Source organism: Acipenser ruthenus, chromosome 7, assembly GCF_902713425.1.
Source record: "Acipenser ruthenus chromosome 7, fAciRut3.2 maternal haplotype, whole genome shotgun sequence".
NCBI lineage: Eukaryota > Metazoa > Chordata > Actinopteri > Acipenseriformes > Acipenseridae > Acipenser > Acipenser ruthenus.
Genome location: NC_081195.1, coordinates 3,662,075 through 3,675,697, shown reverse-complemented (window position 1 = coordinate 3,675,697; position 13,623 = coordinate 3,662,075). Strand labels below are relative to the sequence as shown.

The following is a 13,623-nucleotide window of genomic DNA, read 5'->3' as shown; positions in this document are numbered from 1 at the left end:
TAAAAGAGAACACATTCTGTTTAATTACATCATTGCATCTCTGTGTTGTTGATTCAACAAGGAGCTTGTTTGTTACTCTACTCAGCTGGTCAAAGGGTTGGGACCAGGGGATACTGCATCACCTTAGCCTACAGCCCACCTGGGACCCTGTTCAAAAGATGCTATTCATAAGAAAAAAGTTGCCCAGTAAGTTACGTACTTTTTTATATTAAATTAAAGCCACCCTTCCATATTTACACCATTATAAACCAGACAGTTTTTTTTTTTTTATACCACTTCTGGGGTAAATAAAAATGCATATCTCACTATTTGCACACAGTAGTGGAATAAATAGACAACATAGGATGCATGATTGATTTCACATGCTTCAATTCCAGGTGAATAAGAATGGCTTTGGCCACTGTGCGTGTGATGTCAGTTGCCTGGCTCGGACTCTGCAGTGGAAACACAACCAGGCTGGCTGGCTCAGTGAAGCCACAGCACGGCTCTGTTGTACAGAGGAAAAGAGGTACCTGTTACAAGTGCACCCAGTCTCTTTAAGTGTATTGCAGTTTTAGTGTTCAAGGTTAATACATGGGTACATATAGCGTGTATGTAATAATTAGAAATTGATTTGAGGGTGAGGGATCTATAATTGTCTAAACAGTGTGCAGTAGCTCACAAAACCTTAAGAGTCCACCGGCCCCACTTTTCCTTCCCTTGCATTAAGCTTAAATCTGCCCCTAACGTTTTTGTTTAAAATATAAAGATCGCAAGGTCGTGAGTTTCCAGCCAATAGTTCTCTAATGAAAAATGTAGCAGGGTATGACTCGATAATCTAATCTATAAATTAAACTTTACACACTGCAGTGCTTTTCACAGACAGGACTTCAATAAATCTTGTTTTAAGGAACTTTTTACCAGCCTGTCACACTGTTATTTTGTTCAATAGATTACACTTTTTTTTCTTTCTTCATTTTGTTTTGTAAACTGTGAGATATATTTTACTTCTCAAGTAATTGGGTTATTTCCTGTGATCCAGCAGATATTAGATTTACTGTAGTTTCTGGAACTTATAAGTTTATTGCAAACAGTTATTTCTTCATTAAAAATGTACTATCCTTTTCTGGTTTTCTTATGAAGAAAACATCAATAAAACAAGGAGAGCTGTGGAATGATTAGGACTTTGTAAGCATATCTCAGTGGTGACACTGTGAGAGCTGAACGGCACATTCTGGGGTCCCTTTGAGTAAAGCCCAGATGGTCCCTTACATTAACATGTGTGCCACCATTGAGTGATCTGGGATCTGAAGCTCTATTATTGAATTATTATCACCTTTCTCTAAAATCTCCCTTTACCCGGCTTAGATCATGCTTTGAGATGGACTTGATAAAAAATCCAACTTTCTGTCTGTCTATCTTTGTACAGTAGATGGGGCTGTGAGGGTCACATGGTATTGACATTCAATTGAATAAGGAAGGCAATACAGTGCTGGTACTTTGTGTCGCCTGTGAAACTTTTAGGTGGTCAGCAGATTTCACTGTTTATGCACCATGTGAAAAATCTCTTCTGCACATTTTGATGGCAGAGATTCATATTGCAGGTGTGTTCCCTGTACACTGAGCCCCAGACAGGATCGGTCCTGTGACAAATTGATATTGGAGGTGTGCTCCCTGTACACTGAGCCCCAGACAGGACCGGTCCTGTGACAGATTCATATTGGAGGTGTGCTCCCTGTATACTGAGCCCCAGACAGGACCGGTCCTGTGATGGAAGCGGATATTATGTTGCTCAGAAGACATTTTGTTTTTATTATATATATATATATATATATATATATATATATATATATATATATATATATATATATATAGATATATAAGAACAACACAACAGCCAGCAATGGTAATGTGTTTTAAGGCTGTCAGTAACAATTTAATGGTAAAATACATTTAATGGGTCCTTTGTTCCCTGTGTATTATTATACACAATAACTAATTGCTATCTCATTAACTAATGCATTGTTCAGATCTAACTATACATTTATTATTGAAACCTAATCTGTTTCATTACAGCTTATTTGCATTAAGTTTAATAATCACAAACTGTATTTCCTAACAGTGCAAGGAATGCATTTAGTAAATGTAATAGAAATGTTGCAGTGCAGGCTTCTAATAACCTTCAGCCATCTAGAGTAATTAGGAAAATAATGATTATCCTAATTTGCATGAGCTGTCATTGTTATTTTAATATACTGCAATATTGTTTTCTATTAACTGGCCTTAATGTGTTCCATTTGACAGTGTGAGATTGTGACTTTGAAACAAGGTTTATTTAAATTAAGATCGGTTTAAACACAGCTTTGTGAAACTTTGCAAACATATTGGTGTCTTACCTATACTAGGGATGTACAAGCATCTCAATATTTAAAATATATGTTCATTATATGTATGACACATAAGCAGTAAATAAACATGTACATTTTAATTTAATAAATTCCTTCCAAAAAAAACATTCACATCTCTCATGAATACCATGGTCATATTTATCCTGGATTGAGTTCTGGCATATGTTGAGGCCTGAGTTACAGTGTAGTCGCATGTGAATGCTGTGGCAGGTGCAGCTCAGTTTGCAGGGGTAGGTACCATCAAGATGTCAATTCCCCTAGCCATTGATGCCATTGATGCATAAGGGCCAGGAACTGGTTTGAAGAGGATGGCAGTCTGATAGAGTATCTGTACATGGTCATTGGAAAAGGCACTCTCCTCTCTCCAAACTGAAAAGAATATACTGTATGTAGAAATAGATAAATATTGATAAATATTGCATATTGTGTATATATATATATATATATATATATATATATATATATATATATATATATATATATATATATATATATATACACACACATAAAGACCTGCTCTTCCCATGAGTTTATTAACTCATTACTAGTCATGGAAGTTATTAGAGCAGGCACACAGTACACTTATTGGATATAATTTACTTCTGTCCCTTTGGTGCGTCTCCTAAGTAGAAATGAACCGGTGCGCAACTAAACCTGAGAGAGAATGGGTGGGGGGGGGGGGGTAAGGTGTTGGAAATGGAATGGAAGCGAAGGTCAGCCATGTGGAGAGGCTTTGCTGAGAAACAGAAAGCAGCAGCCTCAGCAGGAAAAAAAAGACGTTGACTTTTAACTGCTGATGATGGATGAGTGTCTTCCTACCAGGAAGGAGAGCCTAAGCTGCTGATGACATCACCACTGAACCTCGTCCATTTGTTATGATTCATTGAGAGATGATAGAGTAGGAGCCCCTGTAAGCCATTATCTGCTTGGGAAAGGAAGCTACAGATTACTAATTTGATGTTTTATATAAAACAGAGATACCTGGGTCTGCTTATTTAGCATAGCTCCAATCCACATGCCTGCTTCTCAAAGTGCTTTATTCCTTGCAGTGCAAGCAACACGGCCTTGATATAAGCTGGGATATACTGTAGCATGGACAGTTCTCTCCTTAGTGGTGGATTTAATCAGACATGTTGGTATATGCTGGAATATTTATTTCAAATGAAGGGATTGTATTTTTACAGTAGGGTTTTGCATTATTGCCAATGCACGGTGTGTGCAGATATTTGTCTTCATTTATTATTATTTATTTCTTAGCAGACGCCCTTATCCAGGGGATAAACAAGCATATAATACAGTCATAAAGAGGGGTCTATATCTTTTCATTGAGTTAACCACACATGATTCCTGAAACAAGTTGTTTTTTTTTTTTAGATATTGCATATACTGTGCAATTCACAATAAACCAGGGTAATGTGCAGAAAAATAAAATATATGAAGAAATATGAAGAAAAAGGTAAGAGGAAAAGGTCTATATGATTTTTTTTTTTTTTTTAAGTAACACCTTAAATTAAATGTCTCTAATTACACCTTCATTGCAGGTGTGGTTACAGAGTAATTACATGGGTTACATTTTTTATATTTTGTTATTTTTATTATATCTATTATTTATTTTTTATTTTTTAATGATGATCTCTTTTCAGTTTGTGTGTCTTTCAATGTCTCCTATAAGACACACTTTTTAATGATTATGATGATTCTTAAAATCAAATATAACTTTCCCTTGAAGTACATATTTTGTACTTTACAAGCAAGGCTTTAGAACTAGCATAAGGAATAGCACTGCATTTAAGGTTAGATTTACTCAATGTATTTATTAGCTTTATGTATTAAGTTTTCTTATGTACACACACACACACACACACACACACACACACACACACTCACACACACACACACACACACACACACACACACACACACACACACACACACTTGTGCACCTATCAGAAAGTTTGACAGGTATTTCTACCAACATGTGAACCTTTAGTCTCAAGTAGTGTTTCCCCACATGGTAGATAATCAGTGTAAATTGTTGAAGACAGCAGTAATACAGAAATAACCCCCTCAAGTGAAGATTATACTTTAAAGGCTGTTCTTTTGCAATTACTGTGCAATATTTTAAAAGCAAAGCGAGGTTCTTAAATGGTTTCAGAACTGTTCTTCCATTCTTTCCTATTAAAGCAAGACAGGAACAGGCCCACATCCACACACTAGAGTACAGCAGTACACTGGAAAGCCGAGTTTGTTGTCTTTCAGAGACCTGTTCTATATGCCATCCACGTCACCCTGTCCAGGCAGGGCAGGAGATAACAAGCAGCTTCCAGTCAGACTCTGCATTTATCATGGCTCAAAATCTGACAGTTGTTTTCTAATTTTACAGCAACAGCCCTCCCCAGGTAGGAATAAAAAATCCCCTTCAGCTGTGACTGAAGAAATATTGGAAAACAAACCGGCATCACACAGCCTCAGGATAGCCGGCTGGCACCAGCCCAATCACCTGAATCTGAGAGAACAGATGAGCTTCTCTATTAGGGAGTTAAACAGACTCCATGCCAAAGAAGGACATTGCTCTGTCAGTACTCTCACTATATCAACCATGGAAAGATACAATTCATCATGTAAGGACGGCTCTTGGCCTTTCATCAGCATTCATTAAAATTAACATTTCATGACATACTTTTGAAAAAATAAAGAAACCGTATTCAAGACATGCTTTTAATATAGCTGCTTTAGTGGTACAGTGCCACAAATAGAAGAAAATGTGCTGCTTAGTATAGGGAAGGCTGTTTGTCACTGTCCTACCTGAACAAAATGAATGCCTTTATTACACCTTGGTCCAAGGCTTCCAAGATGTGTGTGAGAAGAGCCATCAATTCCTGCAGTGCAAGAGCATGGCGTTGCAGGTTAAGATGATCCCAAAAATGTAATATTGGGCTCATGTCTGGACACTGTGGAAACGGGCAGATCTAATGCAATCAGACTGACCAAAGCATGAAACAACTGCCTTGGCATCCATAAGTGAGCCCTACCGGACACAGATGGGATCCTCTTAACAGAACCATGTTGCTCCTAAACATAACCCAGCAATCTTCAGGGATTTAAAGTTTTCTACTTGACATTGGGCAAATGTGTGCCACTGACTCTCATTGATGTTTGCCACTGTAACCATGTAAACGACCTGTAACCATGTAAACGACCCATCTAAAGTTACACTTTCTTCTGGAAAATAGTGGCTGAGTGTATGTATAGGCCCCTCTCTGTTATTATCAATAGTACAAACAGCGAGAAGGGAAAGCACTAGCCTGAGTTTCTGGGTCTCTAATAGCATACATAATGCATAAACTAGATATATTGTCAATAAAACTTCCCTGCATATACGAGTTACTTATACTGGGGGTGGGACCTGCTTTGTAGGGACTGTTTCCACATCCTGAAGGGGTATCATTCAAAAGCACATTTTGGTCCATTTCCAAATGATTTGTAATTGCATTCAATAGACAGATAAAATCAAGAAATAAATCAGCTGCTAACATAACTACAGTGGCACTCCGAGTTCCCTTTGTGGAGATGTTATTAGTTTGATTGATACCTGTTATTATCTGCTATTGTTGAACTGAGGGGGTTATTTTGTTACTGGTGTTCGTCAGCAGTGCAAGCATCACCTCTGAGGGTCTTTAAAGTTTGTCTGTCTGGCTGTGAGTCGTGATTTTGTGTGCATGTTTATGGTAAGTGCACTTAGGAGTTGCATAGTTTACTTATTAGGTACTGCCCTACAAAACACTGTTTTCTGCTTTTTTATTGACTCTGCCTTACATGATAACTGTGTAAAAAAAATAATGTGTATGTGTATTAATGTGTATGTGTATTTTTTCAAGCCAGATTGCATGGGCATATCCCTTCCTTCATGACAGTCTTGACCCCCCCCCCCCCCCCTATCAACAAGCTATATTTTACAAGGGAATGATGCACTGTATCTATAACAGAAACCTCAAAACAACCTATTACCGGGCATTCATGGTAATATCATTGCCGCTTGGTCAACAGGTTGAAAATAAATAATGGGGACATGCAGTCCTCACTGTACTGTACAGTTGTATATGAAAAAAGGGACATTTTTATTGTTGTGAATTAGCCTTAGGCAGGACACACCAGTATACTATATCATATTATGTTTAATATTTGCTGTCCAATTAACCTAGTCGAAGAATTACCAAACTGTGAAATGCTGTAACACTGAAGCAGTGTACTTTCAGAGATCTCCCCAATCTCCATGTCAGAGAAGCAGAGTACTCCACTGGGGGGTTTCTAACAGCTGCATACCAGCGGATGGCAGTAATTGAAGGGGTGTGCATTCGCTCTAGACAGTCTGATAAACTTACCTGCCACACCTTGTTTGGGGCTCCACATGGAGCACTAAACTTCCCTGACATGCAGTTTAGGGAGAACCCTGATACTTCATAGCCATGTTGTTTATTACAGGCTTTTCTTAGATCTTAGCCTAGGTTGGTGTGCTCGTGAGTCACCACCGGCTGTATCACATGTACTCTGTTCTGATGCTTTGCAATCTGACGGACACAATTCAGTATGGCGTTTCCATCAAGCCTGATATTATTTCCTCAGTAGGAATCACATGACTGCATTTATCATTGAAACTATCAAAAGGCAGCAGCATAATTTCCCACAAACGGCATGTTGACATTTTACACCAAGGTCCCTAGATAACTTTGAGACCTTGGCTACAGCCGGTCATGTTGAAGGGGATTGTGAATTATGAATGCAGCTCATTTTACGATGAACCGAATTGTAAACAGAACATCAAAAAATAAATGGTGACCCACAAACCTTTTGCCCTTGGTCATTCATTTGGAGGTCTCCTATAACATTTTTATAGACAGTATTTAAATAATGGAACCTTCTTTTATAACTGATATAGAAGGCTCTGACCTTTAGCCCTTGACCCTAAACTGTACTAATTGGAGGGAATAATGTAGAGACTGTTTACTGTCCAAGACAACTTCAACAGAGAAAAGAGCTGATGTCAGGAATAAAAATGGGGTTTTTACTTTCACATTTTCTTAGTATTACATGTGAAGTATTCGGTAGTGTGCTTGTCCAAGAAATTGGGAGGTGTGGTTGTTAGCATCATTAAATATGTGTATACAAAATAAATAAATACACTACTCTCAATATAAACAAGTACATGTCATTACAGTGTGTACACAAAATCCACATCATACGTCCAATACATTCATTGTTATAAAGCTGGATTTCTTTTATAACAAATTTCTAGCTACGCCTAAACAATATACATTCCAAATACAGAATTAACAATGCCAATGCACTAACATTTCCTTCTGCGTTTGACAAAATACAAGCATCACAGCAGGAGCGTAAACAAAAATCTTACACCTTTAAATCCTCACAGGAGGCATATTTTCTCCTTGGTGTAGCCTGGAGTGCTCACATCACCTGAACGGCTCAAGTCTCTATTGTGAAATCTGCAGCAGACGCAAAACGAGAGATTTATCTGCCTGAGATTAATGGAGTGACCCCAGAGTGTCAGTAGCTATTTACAAACATACCCTCCTCTCTCGTAGGCGTAAACACTTCAGCTAAACCTCCACTGCAAAGCATTCGGCTTTAACAAGAGAAAATCATTGCAGATCAACGAGGCTAAGGATTATTGATGAGCAACCTATTTATGAGATATATAACAAGGACGCAAAGGGGAGACTTGATTAATGAGCATATGCTCTTTGCAACAAAATGCAAAAAAAAAGACAAAGCATTTTAGAGTGAAGGGTGAAAGCAAGGTTTTTCCGTCGTGCAAAACATTTTGAATTACCACATTAACTTGTTTGTATCTGTGGATTTGTGAACGTATGGGTTTTAATGAGTAACAGACTTGCGGTCCACAAACCAGTCCTTTGTTGTGGCTGGGCCATCAAAGGAAAGGAGATGGGCTCTGTTTGCATTTCAATTGGTAACAAATAAAGCTGAGCACTTTTTAATTTGTTACAAGTGTTCATTAACAAGATTATTCGCAGCCCTTGCTAGGAATAATTAAAAGACAAAGCCCCCCCCCTTCCCATACAAGGAGCACCTGTAGGCCACCACTGCCTCTCTCTATTTAAGTGAGAGTGCTGTCAGGACTCAATCTCCGTTCTCATCACAAAAGCTGCACTTTACAACAGCTTCATTGCTCTTCAGTTCTCTGACATGCCACTCCCCTTCCATCTGTTGATAGACAATGGCATTGCTCATGAAAGGTGAGGGACAATAGTAATGTCTCCATTTGATCCCTGAGGTGCACAACAGTCCTGACCTGAGCACCAGTCTTGGACCGCTCTCAAGAAGAAAGAGGCTTTTGTGCTGAATTGTGTGATGTGGTGGTAACTAAGACCTAGTGTGAGACTACCAGACTCGTTTCACTGGATCTGCGTTTGAACTAGGCCTCCACAGGTGAAAAGAATAACAGGCAGTGAATTAGCCTGCTGTGCCAGCTAGCCCTTTTAGCAAATATAAACGTTTTCGTGATAATGACTTTATTTTTCCTTGGCTGCATATTTACACAAATACATGGGAATGCCGGATTAGAGAAAAAGCAACCGAGTCCCAGTATTAATTAAAATGGATGTTGAGATTTTGATTTATAAATCATTCACAGGCCAAGATTAAATTAAAATTGAGGCACTGCCATAACCATGGTGCCTGGACCAAGAAGGTGTGAACCTAAATGCAGTCCCATCATCAGAGAATAAACTTGATAAGATTAAAAATGAAAACGGATATGTGGAGTGAAGTGTTGTAATGAATTGGCATGGAATTGGCTGGAGTGAATCGCAAACCAAGCGGCTCAAAGACAAATGTCTTACCATTCAATCAAGCAGCAAGCTCCGTAGTTTGTTGTAGGAGTTCAGACAGGCAGATATGCAATTCTGACTCTGTCCTAGAAATTGCAGGAAAAACACCAGTATTTTTAGCATTAGTGTTTTTACCATTCACATCTAGTATGTTCTCTTATATCAGTACAGGTCACCACCCAACTCATCTGGCTCCCAATCACATAATAAGTGACAACTCCGCCGTCATTTGCAATCAAATGAGAGGGTTTGTCCTCTGGCAGGCAGCTCAGTGAATAACATGTCAGCCACGGCGAGATTTAGGAAGATGTACGATCCGGGGGGGGCCAGGCGCATGGAGCAGATGTTAGTGCACATCCGATTGAGCCGTTAATTTAACGGGAGTTTATTGAATAGTAATTAGAAGGAGCTCACTTACTATACAGAAGCGAGTGTTGTTTTCAGGTTAGCTGAATCTGCCGGCTTCCTTTTCCTGTGTTCATTGGGCAGTGTGGCATAGTTTGAAAGAGGTGCTGATTTGGAATCCCATCTCACCTTATCCAATGGAAGCATTGCATTGAGCTGCGCACACAATATCAGTAACATTTCATGCAAAGCATTGGTAATCCATATATCCTGTAACTATGAATGAGCTGAGCAGGATTTGTCATTACTAACTACTAGAAATATCAATTCGAAATGTTCCATATGAAATATTACAGTACTATAGTATATCTTTGTCATTTGAGGAACGATAGTTTCTCATTCTTATTTATTCATAAAAAACCTACAGGTACAACTTTCAATTGAACTTAATCCTAGAAGTAAAGGAATGTTTTCTATAGTACTGTCATATGCTTATTCCCAATGTAAAATCAATATATTTCAGTATTGCCCTTGTCTCTTTCATCGCACATGCATCCTATGGGACTAAAGATTCTTAGATTATCATTGTGTGCCCTTATATAGGTTTTTTTTTTTTTTTTAAGTGGCTGCTTATTTTGAGACGTTTAATATAACACATAACATTGTGTATCACATGACATATGTTGATAACCTGTAAAAGCTGATATTTATGGAATATCTAGGAAGTCATCTGGTTTGGTGTTATGCTGGTCAATGGACAGCAGCTCTCTTTTAAAATCAGCATTCAGCACACTTATTTTGTCACTTAAAGCACAACTTTCCCTTAATATAATGAAGTGTACAATGTATAAATCTGTTAGATACTGTAGATAGGCAGATAGATGGATAGATAGATAAATGGATGGCTACGTTTGCCCATGTAAATGATTTGTGACCATTGTCCCAATGTGACATGGAGCACCTGGTGTGCCTGCACTGAGGAATATGGCTGCTGCCTCCCCCATGGAGTTAAATACATGCAAACATATGCTGCCATTATTGTGAAAATGAGTTCTGTAAACATGAGTCTCTCTTCATTGACGTAGCAGCCTGCCTGCCTCCCTGAAGGGCCTGGGTCAAGTGGGAACATACTCATCACCTTCCCCAGTGGGACCTGCAGAGGGAAAGTGAATTAGCTCCATCAATGAGGGGTTAACCTGGGGCAAAAACTATACTGACCTTTCATGATTTCTTAATGTGATGGCTTTATTCCTCACACTTAACCAAATGTGCGTGAATGCAAATACTTTTCAGGGGCAGGACAAAGCTTTTGTTTAACTACACTCAAGGCTTGGTATCAGACTGGTTCTTCCAAACCAGCTTTAGTTATTTATTTAGTTAATTACTTCTATTTTTCCAGGATGTGTACTGAACTGAAGAAATGAAATATAGTTTTGATCATTTAAACCTGGATTTATTATTTAATAGTCATTTCTAATATTTTAGATTATTTATTTATTAAAGGTATTTATTTTTTCTAGCTTGCTTGCCTGATTGTTTATTTAATATATAAATATATAGATTATTAATGGTAATCAAGATAATACATTGTAAAATGGCTGCGCTAGTTAGGTAAAGACCAATGCTAGCCCTTATGAGATATTTCAACAGGAATAAAAAAAATACTCGGAATTCATGAGGGAATTCATCTTTTAAGTTAAAAAAACAGACCCAAAAATAACTGAATGTTAATGAATCAGGTTGACAAATACAGGCATTGTTCCAGCTGCAACAGTAATTCACATCAGCTTCCCAAGCTGTGGGTCTTGAATCTATTGAATCTATTGAACCCTCTTTAACATGGGTTGCCATTCTTGTATCATTCCCAGTGGTTCACCATGCTCACTTGTGCTTTTCATGTTTTCACTACAATGTAAATCAAGTGATTCAGGACTAGACATACATCGTATGCAACAGAAACTCATTTTAGTAAGTATATACTTTACACAGTAATGTTTTTATTGGTAACACTTGTGGTTTTGTGCATCTGGTCTAAACTAATTTAAATAAACACTAATATTGTTTAGTGCTATACAATGTTATACTATATTGTGTTTGTAATCAGTCCTACAGCATTAAATTCTTAAACATTTGGTTTTAAAATATATGCTTTCCTCTGCTTTACTACACTTTGCTATCCTTTGAAAATTTAATTTTATAAGTGACGGTATACATGTTTAATGTGTCACTGTGTTACAATTCTATAACACAGGGTGGGGGGGGGGGGGGGGGGGGACCTGATTCCATCTGCACAGCAACCCAGTCCTCTGAACAGCACTTTGCACACTTTATCAGAGATTTATCAGAGAGTCCGTCATTCCTTTGGAAAATAGATTAAGTTCAGCACACAACAGTGAGCAAACTTTTAATACATGCCGAGCATTCGGACATTACGTTGTGACCTGGCCTGTCAGACACTAACAAAGTGTTGTGTGCTGGACATCATTCAGTTCCACACAAGCAATCAATAATTATTGTGTCATGGCTCAGGGTTTTAATATATAAAAAAATAAGAAGCGCTGTTGACGAAAACCCATTTTACTTACTGTTATATCATTCCTTAACTCATTTAAAGTTAGCTTTACCCTTTTTCTGCTCTTGAATTTTGAGAAATTGTGCCCTGTGGTAATTTCAAAATAACAACACACTGGAGGGTAAAGAGTGAGGTCTGTGACCTTTAACCCTGATATAATTGAACAAAAAGGTCAGTGTGTGCTTTCTCAGCTGGATATTTGAGCAACGTGTCCATTGCCGTCTCTTGCTCTATCATGTACTGCTTATTCTTGCAGCTGGATATTGAATTGTAATTTTTATGTAATATTACATCTGTCAGCAGTAGATATTAAATACCGGTACTATAGACTGATGAGGATCTTTTAGCCAATCAGAGTGCATGTTTCACCTGCTGTATTCCATGACAGGTCACAGAGAAACACAATTCATGACATAAACTGTACCATTTAAAAAAAGTAAAAATACGTGCTGTAGTCTCATTATTGGTATGGTTGACGTCATCTGCTTTGAAAAATCATACCTGAGGCACTTCTCAAAATTCTATTGAAAAGTCTATTCAAAACAATGACATATTTTCCTGCTTTACAATGAAAATCACAATGGACTCAATAAAGGAGGGTCATGTACAGCACTGTATAATAGAGGTGAGCCATTGCTTTTTAACCTTATTTCAGAAAGCGCAAATATTTCAAATACAACACTATGAACAGCAGCATCCTGGTGCTTTTCCTGTGGGTCACCTGGTCTGATTGCTGTTGGATTATTGGAGTGAGTTTGAATTTCAACACTTGAAGTGATTCAGGACCATGAAGGAGCAGCAACTTTCTGTGTTGTCTTTGAAATATCAGCATATTCCAAACTGATATATAGAATACAAGCAATAAATCAAAAGATCTTCAAACAAAGAAAAGGGAGACTTGTGATATGGGCACCTAGACCTTTTTACGTAGAAATGTGTGGTCAGATTCTCCGAGCTATTTACTCCAAATCGTCATTAACATGTGTTTTGTTATTCCAGATAGCAAAAACACACCCAATAACGTTACCAAACGTGAAATAAACAGCTCACACATTATTATAATGTTTTTTAATAAACAGCTCATACTTATTATATATATATATATATATATATATATATATATATATATATATATATATATATATATATATATACTGTGTGTGTATGTATATATATATATATATATATATATATATATATATATATATATATATATATATATATATATATATATATATAGATATAGATATAGATATAGATATATATATAGATATATAAATAAACAGCTCACACTTATTATTATAGTGGTTTTTTTTCCCTTAAGACAAAAGTTGCTCTGATGACAATTTGGAGTATATAGCTTTGAGAATCCACACTGTCGTGTTTGTTTGGTCCAGTTAGATAAAGTACCAGCCCTCGTTGAAACTCCCTGTGGGAAAAAAAAGCATCGAAG

General features: G+C 37.5%; 1 long non-coding RNA gene across 1 annotated transcript; it reads left to right on the top strand.

Annotated features, from left to right (window-relative positions):
* Window positions 1–413: 413 nt before the first annotated feature.
* LOC131737426 (uncharacterized) lies at window positions 414–7,328 on the top strand. The gene is made up of 3 exons (XR_009329024.1): window positions 414–508; window positions 3,762–3,843; window positions 4,771–7,328. It is a non-coding gene; the product is annotated as an uncharacterized LOC131737426 (long non-coding RNA).
* Window positions 7,329–13,623: the final 6,295 nt, after the last annotated feature.